This window comes from Perognathus longimembris, chromosome 13 (genome assembly GCF_023159225.1).
Source record: "Perognathus longimembris pacificus isolate PPM17 chromosome 13, ASM2315922v1, whole genome shotgun sequence".
Taxonomy (NCBI): domain Eukaryota; kingdom Metazoa; phylum Chordata; class Mammalia; order Rodentia; family Heteromyidae; genus Perognathus; species Perognathus longimembris.
In genome coordinates this window covers 55,364,411-55,382,167 of record NC_063173.1, presented here as the reverse complement: position 1 = coordinate 55,382,167, position 17,757 = coordinate 55,364,411, and the positions used below count along the sequence as shown (strand labels likewise).

The window sequence follows — 17,757 nt, the reverse complement described above, 5'->3', positions numbered from 1 at the left end:
CAGTCTTGTGGGGTAAGTGCACGGTGAGTTCCTCATGCACCTGCTCTCCCATTACCACGGTACCCTCTCCCTTCTTATTTATTTATTTAGCCAGTCCTGGGGCTTGAACTCGCAGCCTGAGCACTGTCCCTGGCTTCCTTTTTCTCAAGGCTAGCTCTCTACCGCTTGAGCCACAGCACTACTTCTGGCTTTTTCTATGTATGTGATACTAAGGAATGGAACCCAGGCCTTCATGTATATGAGGCAAGCACTCTACCGCTAGGCCACATTCCCAGCCCTCAAGAAATTTGTATCTCCAAAATAACCAGAAAAAGTCAATTTGGAGACATGACTGAAATGGTAGAGACCAGCCAAGTAAGGAAGCTGGACAAACAGCATACTTTGAGTTAAAACCCTATAACTGAGTAATGATTAAAAAATACTCAAAAATGAATCAACCAATCAAAAAAAACATCACAGAAAAGAATTCTATTAATTATCATTTTAATCATTTTAAGTCTTATAAGCCACCTGGTTTTTTCTGTTTATTTGGTACCAAGGAATCAAACCCAGAGCTTTATGCAAGCTAGGCAAGTACTTTACCACATTCCCAGCCCATGAAATTACATTTTAATACACATAGAGCATGGCACTAAATTTTAAAGTTGAAATGTCCAGAACCCATATGAAAATTGCAAAACTACCACTCCTGAATTAGCATCTTATCAAGCCATTAAATACAAATAAAATAAAAAGAATTTATTAAGCCTTATTACACATAAAAGTTCAGGATGATGGAATTTACAATCTCATCCTGATGAAGTACAAAACAGCATGATTACGGATCAGCTTCAAAAGTTCTCAAATCACTTAAGTTTTAAAATATTGTCAATCCTAAAAAGGTATCAACAGGCATATACTTTGATCTTATCTATAAATCTTACCTGCAAGAAATGCTAACAAACCCTAAGCACATACATGGTTTCACATCACTTTGAAGTTAATGCCCTCCTCAGAAATTGGGTTAAGGTCTTGACAAAGTAGCTAACATTCAATGTGCCTAAGTACATTTACTTTTGAAAAACATACTTTTAGAGTGACTGATATCTTAATCATAGTACAACTCCAATCTAAAGCTATACAGTATGCCTTAACATTTCCATTACACCCTTTAAAAAGTTGACATAATTGTGCTAGTCTGGTTCTGATCATAAGATGTGGTCTTGGTAACCAGTTTAAGCTGCTGCTCACATATTTCTTTCAATCTTTCGATCTGTGGAATATATTCTTGATTCATCAAATTGCCAACATCTTAGAAAGCAGTTAGGAAATTCTTCTTTTTCTGTTCTAATATATCAGTAAGCTCCTTAAAATACTGGAGAACAACTTCCTTGTCACTTTGGACCATTTTCTATGAATGGGATTTCTGTTCTTCCAGCTTTTCAATAAGACAAGTAATATCTGTCCAATATGCATCAGTAAGCTGCTGAAGCAAACTTCGAGGTGTGTCCTTTTCTTTCAGATAAGCACTCTGAAGGTCATCTATAGGATGACCATGATGTTGACCTATAGTTAGGCAATGACAGCAAATTAAGTTTTTATCCAGCAGACAATAAACATTCAATGATTGCCTATAATGTTCAGGGCAGGTGACAATATCTGGATGATCTTCCTGCTGATACTTTTCAATGATAGCCCTTAATGTAAAATTAACAGGTAAAGATTCAATACCACTTGGAGCAATTTCAATAATACTTCTGCAATTAGGGCACTTGAGTGGAATTCGCAAAGGTCTCCATATATAAAAATCACCATATGCCTGAAGAACGTTTTCCAAACAATTTCTACAAAATGTATGAGAACATGGTAATACACGAGGATCTTCAAAAATGGGACACTTTAACTCATTCTCAAAATTGTCCATTTCCTTTTTGTGTCGATTTCCTGGTTTGGATACTGAGTATCCTTTATCTCCACCTTTTCCTAATTCTTGTATTCTTTTCTGTGAGGAGGCAGACGTGGGAGGAGCTCGGAGCTCGGTTGGAGCAGAGCCCAAAGCCGGCTCCAGGGTGCCACTCAGACAGCAGCAAAGGGTGGTGGGGCGACCCCGGCTCCTCCCTGGGAGCCACTGCAAGTGTCAGAAAAGAATTCGTGGTCAGAGAGGCAGAGGACATCCTGCCATGGTGTTTGGGCAGGAGACGGCTCAGAGAGGTGAAGAGGGAAGGTCAGATGTGGACCAGCTGAGACCTTCAAACACTGGGGAATTTGGGCTGGAGGGGGAGCTTTTAATGACAGCACTGTGTTCATTGCCAGTGAGAGGACAAAACTTCACAATCCAAACCATGCACACTGCAGCTCTGTCGGGATTCTAGGGGAAGCAGGACTGAATGAATGTTCAAAAAGGTGACCGAGCGCACGAAGTAACGCGATGTCTCCATCAGGACCAAGGCATGTGCCAAGGACGCGCCCCTGTACCCAGGATGAAAGTGCTACTCTCTCATGAAGTGTGGTGCAAATGAGGTCTACCTTGCACACTTTTCATGGTGCAATGGGTACTTTTATCTATATAATCATTTTTTCTTTATATTACACACATATAGCAAAAGTGAAATTTAACGGAAGTCATTGCTAGAGTATGGCAAGCTTGGAACTGAGCCATGTTGACAAAGGCATTTCTCTGTGAATCCAGTTTGGTCAATCGTTTATTGATGAATAAGTGGTAGTTGATCAAGAATCAGCAGTACTTATCTGATATGTCTCACCAAAATGGTGAGAAAAAGGAACAAAGGGAGAATTCATGCAACAGCTGTACTCACAAGATTCTGTGCTGGAAATTAACTTTACAACTTGGAGGGAGGGGAACAGATGAGAGGGAAAATGGGAGAAAACCAAGGGAGGGGGAAACAACATTCAGCAAGAAATGTTATCACTTAAAATCTTACTCATTCTCTTACATTTGTAACAGTAACCTCTCTGTAATTACCTTTACAATACAACTAAATCTTAAAGAATCAATGGTGGGGACTTCCGGGAAGACGGCCGAGGAGCAGCAGAGCCCTAGCTGAGCTCCCTCCAACATCGCAGTTTTCTCACCTCATAGAAACTTTTACTCCTAGAAAGACAGCCAGAGTAAGTTCTAACAGTACAGGGATTCTGGCCAGGAAGGAAAAATCGACTTTGCTCATCTGAAAACACAGATTTGAGCTCCGGGCGGCGTCCCACCGCTGCGCCAGTGCCGGCGCCGGCACAGCGACTGGCAGAGCGCCTAGCACAGCAACCTGCACTCCGCACGGCTAAAGCACACAGCATAGACCAGCGAGAAATACTCCAGACGGCGGCTGAGCACGAACGACCTGAAATCGCAGAGAAAGCGTGAGTACCCCACGAAAGATATTCTCACTCATGCCCACAGAGCAGATTCTGGAAGGCAGCCTTTCCCCCACCGCCAGAGCAAAGCGCCATCTTTGCCACTGGCATAGGGTCAGACCAGATTGGAACTAAAGCGGGCCTGGGGAAAGCGAGGCCAAAGGAGCCATCTTTGAAAAGGGCAAGAGGGACCACCGACCAGTGAGAGCGAGCTCCACCCAGGAGAACGCCCCCCGCCCTGGCGGGAGGCGAGTCCTGGGCCTCGGCTTAGCCAGAGGTGCCCCACCCTGCCCACCGGAATTCCTAAATTTATAGCAAAAGCGGCCAGCAGCTACCGGCGGCACGTAAACACCAGATGGGGGAACAAACAGTTCCTGAGACAGCTAAATGGTCCCGTCACAGAGGAAGCCCAATTCCCAGCCTGAAACGGAGCTGCATTCCATAGCCACCTCCTCCAAGGAGGCAGCCTCCCCCAGGCAAGCAACTCTCAGCCAGGTAAAACAGCCCAGAGGCGAGCCTCCCTGCTGAGTCCACAGCCTATTCAAAGCCAGGCATCAAAGGCAGCGGCCCCTCAGCAGACAGAGGAGCCACAGTTCCCGAGACTGCTCACGTCCCCATCTACAGAGGATGCCCAGGGCCTGCCTGCAAGCTGTGCGAACCTCAGAGACCCAGGATTGCACCAACAGGAGAGAAGGGTCAGAACAGATCCACCCCTTGCAAACTGAAATCAAGTCAAACCAGCCAATCAGGATAATAGACTGCAGACCATCGCAAGGAAACCAGAGACTGTGGAAAGACTACCCAAACAAGGAGGACTCCATTTTTTTTTCTTTTCAAACATTTTTTAAACTTTCAAAAAAATTTTCTTTTTAATTTTTTCACTTTTGAAATTTCGTTGGTTTTTTGTTTGTTTTCCATTTTTACCGGTTTGTTTTATCAAGTTTTTTTCTTTTTGTTTGTTTGTTTGGATTGTTCCTTTTCTGTTTCTTTTTTCTTTTTATTTTTTTTCATTTTTAAATAATTTTTCTCTGTTTTGTGCATCTGTCTTCCAGTATTTTTACTTTATTTCTCTTTGCATTCTCTTTCTTTAAAAATTACTTTCCGATGAATAACACCTCCACTCTTTTCTGCTAACTCTCCATTGTCTATGATTTTAACCTTGTTCTTTCTACTGATTCTACTCTTCTCCACATTTCCACGTCACTAAAACTAAACAAAAATCACCCCCCAATACATTTTACTCTATTCTCTTTACTACCTCCAACTTACCCTCCTGACTTACTGCCTAGACCTCCAGGTTCCATTCACTCCTGGTTATTGGATAGAGGGTATCCCAGCTTAATCCGAGTGAATCAAAGGGGTTCATAGAGAAAGCCAGTCCTAAAGGAACTTAATATAAAAACAAGAATCGCGTATAGGGTTGTAACAGTAAATAAGTAACTACTGAATACAGGGCCCAGGATCGGTTGTTATATTGAATTATTCTTTAGGAACACCAAATCTAATTTTATAAACAGGTATAAAAGGTATCTGTATATAATTGTGAACTTGTAAGATTTACACAAGAGTGCTTGGTAAGGGCTGCTTTGGGTCTTAAATGGTGCTCACAGGTGCTGGTAGACTGGCATTCCCAATCCAAATGGGCAGAAGGAACACAAGAAAGATGGTAAACGGCTGGGGATATAGCTTAGTGGCAAGAGTGCCTGCCTCGGATACACGAGGCCCTAGGTTCGATTCCCCAGACTACATATACAGAAAAAAAAACGGCCAGAAGCGGCGCTGTGGCTCAAGTGGCAGAGTGCTAGCCTTGAGCTGGAAGAAGCCAGGGACAGTGATCAGGCCCTGAGTCCAAGGCCCAGGACTGGCCAAAAAAAAAAAAAAAAAAGAAAGATGGTAAACAATGAAGTCTTATCCCTCACTCAAAACAAGCAGGAAGCAGAGCAGTCAATCAAAGACATAGAAGAGAACCCCCAAAATGCTCTACAAAGTCTACTGACAAACATGATAAATGAAAAGTTTGAATCTCTTCAGTCAATTATTCTAGAGCGTGAGGAGGCAGAGCAAAAATTAATGGAGAATTTCATGGCATCCACAAATAGAAAGATAAATGAACTTCAACAGTCAAATGAAAAGATAGCTACACAGATTAAAGATTTGAGAGACAACAATCAAAACCAAAGTAATGAAGTTAATGAAGTAAAGAAATCCATACAAGACCTAAAAAATGACATGGAAATCATCAGGAAACACCAGTCCAAAGGAAAAGAGATTCAAAATCAAATAGCTAGCCTACAGTCCCGACTAACTGAAGCAGAGGATCGAATCTCAGCAGCTGAAGATTCCTTAGATTCTATGGAGAAAGGTAAAAAATCAATACAAATCCAGTCCAATCAACAAAACAGATCGCTACACGAGATTCAAGACACGAGAAGGAAGCCCAATTTAAGGATAATAGGTATTGAGGAAAACTTGGAGAAAGAGGTTAATAGGATAGGCAATCTATTTAACAGAATATTAACTGAGAACTTCCCAAATATCCAGAAGGAAAGACCTATACAGATACAAGAAGCATTTAGAACCCCAAACCGACCAGACCAGAATAGGACATCCCACCGACACATTGTGATCAAAGCAGGATCAGGAGAGTACAAGGAAAGAATCCTTAAAGCTGTTAGAGAGAAGAAAACAATCACATATAAAGGAAAAGCAATCAGAATTACCCCAGACTTCTCAGCAGAGACCATGAAGCAAGGAGCCAAACTCTCAATCAAGCCGAAGGTCAAATAAAAGTCTTCCACAGTAAGGAAAAACTGAAACAATATATCTCCACTAAACCAGCTTTACAGAAAATCCTCACAGATGTACTATACAGGGAAAATAATCAAGATCCCAATACAGACAGAGAAATGATCCCTAAATAGTAAACATCAGATCAAGAAATGGGAAGACACCGCTTTAAACAAGATAGTGATAATGATAGGAACAAATGATCATCTCTCAATTCTAACTCTCAACATTAATGGACTTAATTCTCCAATCAAACGACATAGGCTCATTAGTTGGATCAAATATCAAGATCCATCTTTCTGCTGCCTCCAGGAGACACATCTATCCAGCAAAAGTAAACATCTTCTAAAAGTGAAAGGCTGGAATCAAATCTATCAAGCAAATGGCCCCCATAAGCAGGCTGGAGTTGCAATCCTAGTATCAGACAAAATTGACTTCAAATTAAAAAAGGTAAGAAGAGACAAAGAAGGTTACTTCATATTAGTAAAGGGATCTCCCCTACAGGAAGATATAACCATTCTAAATATCTACACACCAAATGCAGGAGCACCCAACTTCATCAAACAAACTCTACTGACTCTAAAAACACTCATAGACCCAAACACATTGATAGTTGGGGACTTTAACACTCCACTATCACCTCTGGATAGATCAACACGCCAAAAACTGAACAAAGAAACCACAGATCTTAATAATTGCATAGACCAGCTAGACTTAATCGACATCTACAGAATATTCCACCCAGCAACAACAGAATACACATTCTTCTCCGCAGCACATGGAACATTCTCCAAAATAGCTCAAATCTTAGGGGACAAAGAAAATCTGTACAAATTCAGAAGTACCAAAACCATTCCCTGCATTCTCTCAGACCCCAATGGAATAAAATTAGAGCTCAACTCAAACAGCCACCACAGAAAATCCTACAATTCATGGAGACTAAACAACACACTGCTGAACTATCAGTGGGTCATTGAAGAAATTAAAATGGAAATTCAAATGTTTTTGGAATTCAACCAAGTTGAGGACACAAAGTACAAGCTCCTTTGGGACACAGAAAAGGCAGTACTCAGAGGAAAATTTATATCTCTGAGTGCATACACCAACAAACTGGAGAAACAGCAACACAATAATTTAAGGAAGCACCTTAATTTTCTGGAGAGAGAACAACAAGCCAAACCCCAAGTCAATAGACTGAAGCAAATAATTAAACTCAAATCAGAATTAAATTAATTAGAGACAAAAAAAACATGGAAAGAATCAACAAAACAAAGAGTTGGTTCTTTGAAAAAATCAACAAGATAGACAGACCCTTGGCAAACCTGACTAAAAAACAAAGGCAGCACACTCAAATAAACAAGATAAGAGATGAAACAGGTAACATCACCACAAAAATAACCGAAATTCAGAAAATAATAAGGGACTATTTTGCAAACCTTTATGCCAACAAATTCAAGAACTTGGAAGAAATGGATGATTTCCTAGAAAAAATTGATATCCCCAAACTCAACCATGAAGATTTAAACCTTCTAAAGAGACCCATATCCAGTACTGAAATAGAAATGGCAATAAATGATCTCCCATCCAAGAAAAGCCCAGGTCCAGATGGATTCACTGCAGAATTCTACAAGGCCTTCAAAACAGAACTCACACCAATATTTCTCAAACACTTCAATGAAATTGAAAGAGAACGTTCACTACCAGACTCATTCTATGAAGCCAGTATAACCCTCATCCCAAAACCAGGCAGAGACTCATCACGGAAAGAGGACTACAGACCGATCTCCTTGATGAACATAGACGCAAAAATTCTCAACAAAATTCTGTCCAATCGACTTTAACAGGTCATCAAAAAACTCATACACCACGATCAAACTGGATTCATCCCAGGGATGCAAAGTTGGTTTAATATATGCAAGTCAATTAATGTAATCCACCACATCAACCGGAGCAAGGTAAAGAACAACATGGTTTTATCTCTGGATGTGGAAAAAGCGTTCGATAAAATCCAGCACCCATTTATGCTAAAAGCCCTGGAAAAACTGGGATTTCAGGGAACATTCCTGAGTATAATCAAGGCAGTTTATGACAAACCAACAGCAAGTATACCTCTAAATGGGGAAAAACTAAAGCCATTCCCTTTAAAATCAGGAACAAGGCAGGGATGTCCACTCTCTCCCCTGTTCTTCAACATAGTACTAGAATTCCTAGCCAGAGCAATTAGGCAAGAAGAAAATATAAAGGGGATCCAAATAGGAAAAGATGAAGTTAAACTTTCTCTCTTCACAGATGACATGATCCTATACCTAAAGAATCCCATAGACTCTACCCCCAAGCTAAGAGAGGTGATCCAAAACTTTGGCAAAGTTGCAGGATATAAAATAAACCTTCAAAAATCAACGGCCTTTCTCTATGCTAACGACCCGAAGACCGAGGCTGAAATCAGGAAAGCAACTCCTTTTGCAATAGCCCCCCAAAACATAAAATACCTAGGAATAACCTTAACCAAAGAAGTGAAAGACATCTTTGATGAGAACTTTAAAAGATTGAAAAACGAAATTAAGTCAGTACTAAGGAAATGGAAAAACCTCCCATGATCCTGGATTGGGAGGATTAATATAATCAAAATGGCAATATTGCCAAAGGCTATCTACAAATTCAATGCAATACCCATTAATATCCCAACACCATTTTTTAATGAAATAGAGGAAGCAATCCAGAAATTCATATGGAACAATAAAAAACCCAGAATAGCAAAAACAATCCTAAGCAGAAAGAACAGTGCTGGAGGAATTACAATACCCAACTTCAAGCTGTATTATAAAGCTATAGTAATAAAAACAGCTTGGTATTGGCACCAGAACAGGCCTGAAGACCAATGGAACAGAATTGAAGACCCAGAAATGAACCCACAGAACTACCCCTACTTAATCTTTGATAAAGGAGCTAAAACAATAGTATGGAAGAAAGATAGCCTCTTTAACAGGTGGTGCTGGCAAAACTGGTTCAACACATGAAGCAAACTAAAACTAGATCCTTATATATCACCCTGCACCAAAATCAACTCCAAATGGATTAAAGACCTCGAAATCAAAACAGACACCCTGAAAACACTAAAGGAAGGAGTAGGAGAAACACTTGGGCTCCTTGGCACAGGACGGAACTTCCTTTACAAAGACCCAGAAAGGCTACAAATCAAAGAAAAGTTGGACAAATGGGACTGAATCAAACTGCAGAACTTCTGCATGGCAAAGGACATAGCTTGCAAGATAAACAGAAAGCCCACAGACTGGGAGAAGATCTTTACCGGCCATTCAACGGACAAAGGCCTCATATCTAAAATATAAGCAGAACTAAAAAAATTACCTTCTTCCAAAACAAAACCACAAAGAACCAATAGCCCCCTCATCAAGTGGGCTAAAGACTTACAAAGAGACTTCTCTGATGAGGAAATGAGAATGGCCAAGAGACATATGAAAAAATGCTCTACATCACTGGCCATAAAAGAAATGCTAATCAAAACAACATTGAGATTCCATCTCACCCCAGGCAGAATGTCATATATCAAGAAAACTAACAATAACAATTGTTGGAGGGGATGTGGCCAAAAGGGAACCCTACTTCATTGTTGGTGGGAATGTAAACTGGTTCAGCCACTCTGGAAAGCAGTATGGAGATTCCTCAGAAGGCTAACCGTAGACCTCCCCTATGACCCAGCAGCCCCACTTTTGGGTATCTATCCAAAAGACCACAAACAAAATCACAGTAATGCCACCAGCACAACAATGTTCATCCCAGCACAATTTGTCATAGCGAGAATCTGGAACCAACCCAGATGCCCCTCAGTAGATGAATGGATCAGGAAACTGTGGTACATATACACAATGTAATTTTATGCCTCTATCAGAAAGAATGACATTGTAAGGAAATGGAAGGACTTGGAAAAAGTTATACTAACTGAAGTGAGCCAGACCCAAAGAAACATGGACTCTATGGTCTCCCTTATTGGGAATAATTAGCACAGGTTTAGGCAAGTCATAGCAGAGCATCACAAGACCCAATAGCTATACCCTTATGGACACATAAGATGATGCTAAGTGAAATGAACTCCATATTATGGAAACAATTGTTATATCACAGTTGTAACTACTTTCAACTTCCCATGTGTATCTGTAGCTTCTATTATTGATGATGTTCTTGTATCACCTTCCTGTGGTTGTACCTACACTATCTCTGTAATCTTATCTGAGTATATTGGAAACCGTGTATACTGGTATTGGATGCAGGAAATTGAAAGGGAATACCAAATTTGAAAGACACAGGGTAAAAAAAGACAAACCACTACAAAAGCAATACTTGCAAAACTGTTTGGTGTAAGTGAACCGAACACCTCCGGGTGGGGGGGCGGGAAGGGGAAGGGGGAGGAGGGAGGGGGGTATGAGGGACAAGGTAACAAACAGTACAAGAAATTTATCCAATGCCTAACGTATGAAACTGTAATCTCTCTGTACATCAATTTGATAATAAAAATTTGAAAAAAAAAAGAATCAATGGTGGATTGACTTACTTACTTACTTTCTTAGATTAGTCAAACAGGGGCTGGGGGCTCTCATTGTGATGTTTCTGCAAATGTTTATAGCACATGCCTCTGTATTATAATCTGTCTCTCCCTCTGCCTGCCTTCAAATTGAAATCATTCCACCACGTTTCAGTGTTCCGTTTTCATAGTTGCAAAACATCCAGTTTCATATTATTCAACCTCGTTCACCCTATTTCTGTTTTATTTCTATTGATATAGCTTTTCACTCTATTTCAAATTTTTAGTACAGGCACTTTAAATTGTAGACTTTGTGCAAGAGAATTGTGACACTGACAACTGTAGGAAGTTTTGACCCAGGGATTTCTGCTATATCACACAATTCTGGCACACTACTACATCCTTCAGTATTGGGAATAGCTTACCACAGAGCACCATTTATTTATAAGGTAGGGGCACACACACACACACACACACACACACACACACACACAGAGTAACATATAGATGTCCCACAAGTAAAAGTTGATGTCTGAAATGTGTTTCCTGTTCTGTATTTCATAGATTGGACACGTGTGGAACGCTGTGCATTCATGACAAGTCACCCAGAATAACCTCATGCCCCCCACATCCTCTACTGTTCCCCGCTGATTATGTGACTGTCTCCTTTATTCTGTAGCTCTTGAATATCGCTACATGTTAACTCTGTAAGCTTGAATTTGCCTACTTTCAGTTGTTTCCACATACTTGGTAGCTCCTTGTTTTAGTGGCAATAATACCTATTACCCAGATGCTCCAAGGTTTCTCTATTTACCTTGTGAAGGACAGTCGGGCTGCTTGCACATTTGGGGACCTCAAGATCTTCCAGTTGGTGTATGATTCCTCTGAAATGGCATGTGTTTATGAATTATTGAAATCTCTCTCGTTATTTCTACTTCATGAATTACAGAAAGTCTCCACGAGTTTTTTATACTGCCTCCTTGTGGTGGACATTACTCCCTGCTATTCTTGCTGAACTGTGAATTTGAGACTCTCCAATGGTATCAGTTATCCAGGTTTTGAAAACCTGTGTCTATTGATGGAGATGGTCCCCAATGGGAAAGACAGATTTTCACAAAATGTTTCCAGGCACACATACGATGAGGAGGGGCACTGGTGGGATCTCAGTCAGTGATGACTGATTCTTTGTAGGAATGTGCTACACCTTGACTGCTGTCACCAATCTCGGTTGAGGAGTGCAAAGTGGGTCATCATAGGAGCATGCTCCCATACAACAGAAGTGCTTCCACTCTCCTGTGTGCGGTGGGCTCTCCATCAACACTGGAGGCGTGATACACAGAGAAAATTCAGATTCTAAATGTTCTCCATGCTCCTTTCTTCCCAAAGAGCCAGCTTGCAAGGGAGTCTTGGATTGGAAATTCACAGGCCTTTCGTGTAGGAATAGTTTTAGTCAAAAATAAAAATAACAGAACCTATAGGCCCATGGTGGCCACAGAGTAACTGTGGGGGATGGAGCCCTTGGTTTCTATTTCAGTCATTTAGCAACTATTTGCCTGCTTCATAGAAAAGTAAATGGCTGGTATTCTTGATTCCTACAAGGAAAAACAAAATGATGGCAATTTAAAATATGTTTTGTCGGGGGAGGGGAGATGGTGCTGTCACAATAGGGAGGCATCCCAACTAGCCCCAACCAAATAGTGAGCTGGGAACTCCAATACCCAATGCCTCATCAAGAGACCAGCACACCCAACAACCAGAACCAACAGAGAAACACAGGAAACACAAAAGAACAAAGAAAGAAAAGCCTATAACCTGCACAGGGCCAGAAAACCTACAGGGTTCCCTTCCCACTCGGCCTGAACAGGGCCAGGCTGGGAAAGCAGCCCCAGCACTGGTAAACGGGACCGCAGACCATCAGCAACCATCAGCAAACACAGAAGCAACAGCAGAAAAGTCCTGCCAGGAGCACAGAGACCAGAGAGCAGGAGCTCCATGTGCCCCAGACTGTGTGCAGACCGGACCAAGAGGGATGGCGGCACAGTACCGGAGGTACGGTACCAAGCGGCCAGAACCAGACAGCAACAGCTGGGGAACCGGGCGGCACAGTCAGGGAGAGCCAGGACTAACACCACCAACAATCGATCGCCACACCCCAGCCCAGGAAATCCCACAGCAGCATGGGACACACACATAATACAGAACCAGTAAGTTCCCCATTACCCCCCACCCCCCAATGGGAGATCAGCTCTGGCAGAGACCCAAAACCTGTTGTAGAGCTCATCACAAGGGGACAAAGAAGCTAGAGCTCCCTCCCTCCCCCTCCCTACCCCGAGGGAACAGAAGAGCCCCAAATCTGGCAGCTGTAGCTCCTGGGAGGACACAGGAGCTAGCAGCAGCAGAGCAGCACCCAACAAAGTGGCTGGGAGACACCTTAAGCCAGCGTCCCCAAAAGACCCAGCTGGAGAGCCTGAATCTGTCCACACCAATGCCTCCCCCACACACACAGCAGGGACCTTGGGACTGGTAGGCATTTGAACGCCACCTGAGGCACCCTTTTCTGTGTGGACGCTTTGAACAACAGTCACAGGCTTGCTGGTGTGCAATACCAGCCCAGCAGGGTCACCTTGCCCAAGCACATGCCCCTGACCCCACAGCGGAGTCGCAGAGAGTCTGTGGGTACCAACCCACGCCCAGACACTGGAACCTGCTGGGGACCATGCATACGGCCCCCATAGTAGATTCACGAGAGGTCACAAGCACCCTCCAACAATCCAGGGCAGCGCGCCCCCAAAAGAAGCACAAGAGGGCACATGCACAAGCCCCACATAGGGCCAGCATGGGTCACCGTGCTAGCCCTACAGCAAGAGGATCTCGCACCCAACCCCCTGCAGGAGCGCACAAGTGGGCAAGCTGCCCCTCAGCAGCAACACCCACTCTGATAGGCGCACTCCGCACAGGTGGGCAGGGCCCCCCAGTGGCAACACCTGCTCTGATAGGCACACTCCACACAGGTGGGAGGGCCACCCCTCAACAGCAACACCTGCTCTGACAGGAACACTCTGCACAGGTGGGTGAGCCACCCCTCAGCAGCAATACTCAATGTGAGAGGTGAGCTCCTCTGACCCACAACTACAGGGGAAAGAATGAAAGAAGAGAAAAGTCTCCATGCCACACTGAATCAGCAACCCACGAACCCCCAACATGGGTGCACAAAGTCCAGCACAACACAGCGGCAGAGCACAGTCCTGCAGAGAAAGACGTGGAACCTAACCACCCCTAACTGTAGTGAGGGTTACTGCCTCGGCAACAACCAACATGGTCACACTCACCCATAGGGCAGTAAGGTTCAACAGCCAAACTCAAACCCAGAGCCAGGATACAAACAAGTCCCCACTGACAGACCAGAAGGAAACAGCACAAAGCCAACCCAACGTCGCCACCTACAGGCCCCTGAAAGTGCAAAAACTCCAGATGCATAAATAAAAAGAAATATTACAAAGTTCATGAAAGATCAAGCAAACTTGTCAGCTCCAAAAAGTAGTACGACCGAGGAGGAGATGGAGAATAAAAAAACAACTAAGGCTAAGATAGCAGAAATGATCAAAAGCCTCAGGACCAAATTCAGAAAACAACTCCAAGAGTTTAGAATGGAAATCTCATAGGACCTTCAGAAAGTCAAGAAAGGAAGGGAAGCAAAAATATATACAGTCTACTCCTCCGTTAAAGAAGACCTTACCATCCTGAGAAACGAAATGCATGAAAAAATAGACTCAAAACAAACTCGTAAAAAGAAGAAATTAGCACAATGAGAGCTGATCTGGCAACCATAAACATCTCACTTGCCTCAATGCAAACCACACCTGAAGCCACATCACAAAGTATTGATCATCTTGATGAAGTCTGTCTGCCCTTTCCTCTTCTTGGCTCATCCAGTTGGGGTGTGTTTTCCCATCTCTGCCGCAGGTCAGGAGAGCACGGGAGGCTAAAAAGCCCAACACGGCATAGTCTGACACTATCTGGGGAAGAAAACATGAAGCCCCAAGAAACGTATCTTTTCGGTATTCTCAAGGCTTGGTAAAGGGAGAAAATGGTAGATTGCCAAAAACTAAATTTCTGGCTTCTGTAGGAGGGTGAGAAAGATGGCGCCGAAAGAATAGGGAGGCACCCCAACTCGCACCAACTGAATAGCGAGCTGGGAACTCCAACACCCAACACCCCATCAAGAACCCAGCAAAACCAGCATCCAGAAGCAGTGGAGAAACGCAGGAAAACAAAAAGGAGCAAAAAAGAAGAACCGAAAACCTACACGGAGCCGGAGATTCACCGGGGTACCCTCCCCCCACCAGCCGACCCTGGCCCAAACAGGGTCAGGCTGGGAAAGGGGAACCCAGCGATCGGCAGACAGGCTGCCAGGAGCGCAGAATTCATATAGCGGGAGACCCCACGGACACAAGGCAGGGTGCGGACCAAGACACACACCAGCAGCGACGAGAAGGTCGGGTCCACACCGGGTTCGGACAAGGGAACCCAGCGCGGCAGAAAGTGGGAAAGGGGGAAGCCACCACGACACTTCGCCAACCCCTGAAGGGCCAACGGCTGTGCGGGACACACACACAAAGCAACAAAAGTGAGTCCCCCATAATCCCTTCCCCCAACGGGAAACCCAAGCCCAAAAAGAAGCTAGATCTCCCTCCCTCCCCCTCCCCACTCCCGAGGGAACAAAGAACCCCCAAATCAGGCGGGAAGCTCCCATCAGGTGCTGGGAAGCCAGTTTAGCAGGGGAAGGGCGGAACAGCCCCCAGCCCCCACAGGTTCCTGAACTGGCAGAACCGGCCCCGTCCCCTTCCCAACAGGGGCGGGGGGACGGCTGGCAGGGCAAGCCCCACCCGAAGCACCTGGACCTTGCGGACTCTTACAACTAAAATCACAGGCGCTGGTGGGCAATACCAGCCCAGCAGGGTCACCTGAGCCTGATCACGTCCCCCCCCCTCGCAGTGGAGGCGAGGTCTGAGGGTGCCAAGCCACACCCAGACAGTCGATCCCACTGGGCCCCACACATACCGCCCCCCCCAACGGACTTGGGGGAGGGCGCAAGCACAACCCAACAACCCAGGACTCGCTCTGGGAGGCATATCCCGCTAAAGTGCATGTTGTAGTGGACAACAGCGCACATGAGGGCGGGGGCCCCGGACAGCACCCCCTCTGGTAGGCGTGTACCCTGCACTGGTGGGCGGGGCCACAGCGGCAGCACCTGCTGCCATAGATACGCCTACACAGGAGGGAGGAAAGAGCTACAAACCAAATCTGAGAAGCCACCCAGATTTCCAGATGCGCAAATCACAAAGAAACATAACTCAGTTCATCAAAGGACAAGCTAAATCGCCAGCTCCAAAAAGCAGCACGACTGAAGAGGAGATGGAGACTAAAAAAGCAAATGAGGCCATGTTAACAGGAATGATCGAAAGCGTCAGAAATGAAATCAGAAAACAATTCCAGGAGTTTAGAGCGGAAATCTGGAAGGACACCCAGGAAGCCAAGAAAGAAATGGAAGCAAAAATGGATACAATGCAAGCCTCGTTTAAAGAAATGGAAGCAAAAATGGATACAATGCAAGCCGCCTTTAAAGAAAATCTCCACATCCTGAGAATTGAAATGCATGAAAAAATAGATTTAAAATACAACTCTTTAAAGGAAGAAATTTCCACGATCAGAGCTGATATGACAACCATGAATAGCTCTCTGACATCCATAAACTCCGCAATTGAAACCATAACACAAAGAGTGGACCATATAGAATCCAGAATCTCTCGCCTGGACGATGAAGCAGCTGACAACAACCAGAAAATGACCACACTCCAAGAAAGGGTTAAGTTTCCGGGAAGATTAATCCAGGAACTAATGGACAAAGACAAGAGATATAATCTGCGCATAATTGGAATAGAAGAAGGAGCCGAATATCAGAACAGAGGGCTTAATCATGTTCTCAATAAAGTTATTGCAGAAAACTTCCCCAATCTCACAGGGGACCCCATCCAGGTAACCGAAGCCTATAGGACACCTGGCAGGCCAGACCCCAGGAAAACCACCCCAAGGCACATAATATTCAAGACTACAGACCTCAAGATTAAAGAGCGAATTCTGAATTCAGCCAAAGCGAAGAAGGAAACTTTTTTCAATGGGAAGAGGATTCGAATAACATCCGACTTATCCACACAAACTTACCAAGCTCGAAGTGAGTGGAAGAACACCATCCAAGTACTCCAGAATAACAATTTACAACCTCGGAAAAAATATACAGCGAAATTGGAGTTCACATTCGAAGGGAGAAACAGATCTTTCCACACCAAAGAGGAGCTAAAGGAGTATGTGAATAAAATACCAGCCCTACAGCGAATATTAAGAGGGGAAGCCCACCCAACAGAGATCATAAAAGACACACAGACAGAATCAGAAAGAAACTTCAATAGCCAAAGTCCAGCAGAAAGACCAGCTCACTAAAGACAAGAAGAAAAAAAAAGAGGAAAAAACAGCCCAACAAGAAAATGGAAGGAGAAAAAACACCCTTATCCTTGATCTCTTTAAATATAAATGGCTTAAACTCCCCGATTAAGAGGAGCAGAATGGCAGAATGGATTCGCAAACAAAAAGCTGACATCTGCTGTCTACAAGAGACCCACCTTACAGCAAGGGACAAAAACAGGCTTCGAATGAAAGGATGGAGCAAGATCTACCAAGCAAATGGACCCACCAAAATGGCAGGTGTAGCCATTCTGATCTCAGACAAGCTGGACCTCTCTTTAAAGTCCACTCAAAAAGACAAAGAAGGACACTACATTTTAATACAAGGAAAAAATCCAGAATCAAGACATCACGTTGATAAATGTATACTCACAGAACAAAAGAGGCCCGACATATGTCAAGCAAATTCTCACAGAATTACAGAACAAGATAGACGCAAACACAATCGTAGTGGGTGACTTTAATACTCCTCTCTCTCCAAGAGACAGATCCAACACCCAGAGGATTAGTAAGGGAGCTGAGGACCTAAATAACACCATTTCCCAAATGGATCTAACAGACCTATATAG

At 43.8% G+C, this 17,757-nt stretch overlaps 1 pseudogene; it reads right to left on the bottom strand.

The window, feature by feature from the left end:
* Positions 1–1,150: 1,150 nt before the first annotated feature.
* Positions 1,151–1,903, bottom strand: LOC125362611 (annotated as a pseudogene).
* Between the last annotated feature and the right edge of the window lie 15,854 nt (positions 1,904–17,757).